At 32.4% G+C, this 2500-nt stretch overlaps 1 protein-coding gene across 5 annotated transcripts in view; it reads right to left on the bottom strand.

The window, feature by feature from the left end:
• The window catches only part of LOC124425111 (carbonic anhydrase-related protein 10), a 188888-nt gene that overhangs the window by 128382 nt on the left and 58006 nt on the right, over positions 1–2500 (bottom strand). The gene's annotated exons all lie outside the window — the stretch shown is intronic.

Below are 2500 nucleotides of genomic sequence, written 5' to 3'. Positions count from 1 at the left end.
ATTCAATTGTTATATTAAATATTCCAAAGAAACATTTAGTATATTTAAAGGGCAACAATGAAGTTAGAATTCAGGTGTTAGTTATTGAACGTCCTGATGATCGATGGACATGCGTTTTCTTTCATTGAACTTAGAAAATATATACGAGTATGTACATACGTGTATGCATATAATTAACGATATAGAGTATATTCGTTCATCATTGAAAATGATTTTAAATTTTGTTAATATTTGGAGCAATGTGTTCTTTTTTTTTTTTTTTTTCGTCAAAAGGAAGAAAAAGAGGAAGAACTAAAGAAGATTAAAAAAGGAAAAGAAAAAAAAATCTCGAGAGAGAAATATTATCAAATAGTTATTACTTCTATTAAACAATACCGCAAATGATGAGCCGCCCCATTAACTGGAAAACGTAAATGTTCCGAATAATAACGTTGTTACGGTCGTTAACCGGGACCAATAGCATGTAGGCTTGCCATCACTATCGACGCTAGTGATAATAGTTACCGAAGTACACTGACCTATTTAACGTTTTCATTAAAAGCCTCCGATTTTCTGCCAGACCATTTTCTATTCCCACCATTCCGTGGCCATTCGTAAAGCAAATACGAGGTTATTATTATTCACGGACTTGGGGAGTTGGTGGACGTAACGAACGATAAAATTTATTCGACGAATAGTAGTCGATATGTATAATATTTGGTAGTGTTATCAAACGTGGGACACGTTATGTCCTGGATATTGTATTAAGGATTGATAAAAACAAAATTCAATGATTATAGAGATGATCGGATCTGTTATAAAAAGGAAAAAAAGGAAAGAAAAAAAAAAAGAAAAAAAAAAAGAAAAGAAAAAACAAAGTATATCTAATAAGAAACAATTTCTCGTTTGAACGAATTAATTTTAATTTATTAATATATTACAACTTATCAAGGCTTTATAAAATATTCTCGTGCGTAGAGGAACGTTCTCTTTTATACGAGTCCTCTTTTTTTTCTTCCGCGTCTGCTCTATCCTTTTTTACGTTTCTTTTTTTTTTTTTATCTTTAATAGTCCTGAATGTACTCGACAAAGGAAAGAGAAGAGAAGAAGTAAAAAAAGAAAAGAAGAAAAGAAAAGGAAAGAAAGGAAAAAGAAACAAAAGCAAAACAAAAAAATAATGAAAAAAAAGAAAGACAATTACGAAAGAGAAAGAATAACGAATGTGCGAAGCTATTATGGAGTATCGTGCGACCACGTCATGTCCTATGCAGTATAGCAAGGTCGAGCGAACGAACGAGCAACACCCACCGCTACCACCACTTCCACCACCATCACCACCACCACCACCACCACCACCATTGCAAGCCGTAACATAGCGGGTATGTAATCCACTTTAGCTATACACAGCTAAAGTCACGTTACTGAATTAAGAATACCTGGGGAGTTGGCTGTGCCAAAATTTATGTGGTATCTTTTAAGTGCCAAACGATATTCGCACCATTAAACGCTTTTGTCCCTTAGACATAACGAAACCGATCGTACGAATAATTGCCTCCTTAATATGGCTTATGGTGTTTTCGTTATATCATCGATATATCCAATTGAAATTATTTAATTTTATAGATTCATCTAATTTAAAATGATATCTCTACTTAGGATATAACGAAAATTTATATTTTATAATAAGCCAGGGAGAAAGAGAGAGAGAGAGAGAGAGAGAGTTATATATTATATATATTTGAAGGCCAATATGAAAGAAGGATAAAATTTCCAGACGGAAGTACTATCGTCTGTATTTCTTTGGTCATTATTCAATTTATATATATATATATATTTGTTTTTTTCATAAAGCACACTCAAATATCTCTAACGGACAAATAAATTTCAAGAAAAGAAAAAGAAAAAGATCGATAAACAAGTAAAGAAAAATCTTTTAGTGGAATTAAATAATCGACGCGATAGGAATGAAAATAATCGTCGGACTTTTCAATGCTAAGATTCTATATAAATTTGTCGTTCATTTTCCAAACGATTCGTTGATCTTACATAACAGATGCTAGAGACATCAGTAAGGGGACGTGGATAGTGGAAGGTGAAAGATGAAAAGGGGGGAAGAGTTGAACCTACGTTGAATTCGGTCATAATAGTCGCTCTAATAGTCGCAGTAATAATAACAGGAGGAACAGAGGCGTAATTAAGCCCTGGGGACTAGACATGTTCTTCCTTAATGACGGTCCGCTGATCGTTCTCATTAATAAGCACTCGGTTACGCGTAAATCTACAGGAATGAAGGACCCTTCAATTTTGTAATCGATATCACGTATCTATAAAGCTCTTCCTCCGTTTACTATATTCAAATGATTTCGTAACTTTCCAATCTGACTTATAAATAAATGATTGACCATAGATCATTAATATTTATCTTTAATCTTTCTTCTTCTTCTTTACTCTCCTTATTTTTTTTTCTTTTTCCTTTTTTTTTCTTCTTTTTTTTTTTTTTTTTTTTTTTTTTTTTTTTTAC

This window comes from Vespa crabro, chromosome 6 (assembly GCF_910589235.1).
Source record: "Vespa crabro chromosome 6, iyVesCrab1.2, whole genome shotgun sequence".
NCBI classification, from domain to species: domain Eukaryota; kingdom Metazoa; phylum Arthropoda; class Insecta; order Hymenoptera; family Vespidae; genus Vespa; species Vespa crabro.
The sequence above is the reverse complement of the archived record's forward strand: the minus strand, read 5'-3'. Positions and strand labels throughout refer to the sequence as shown.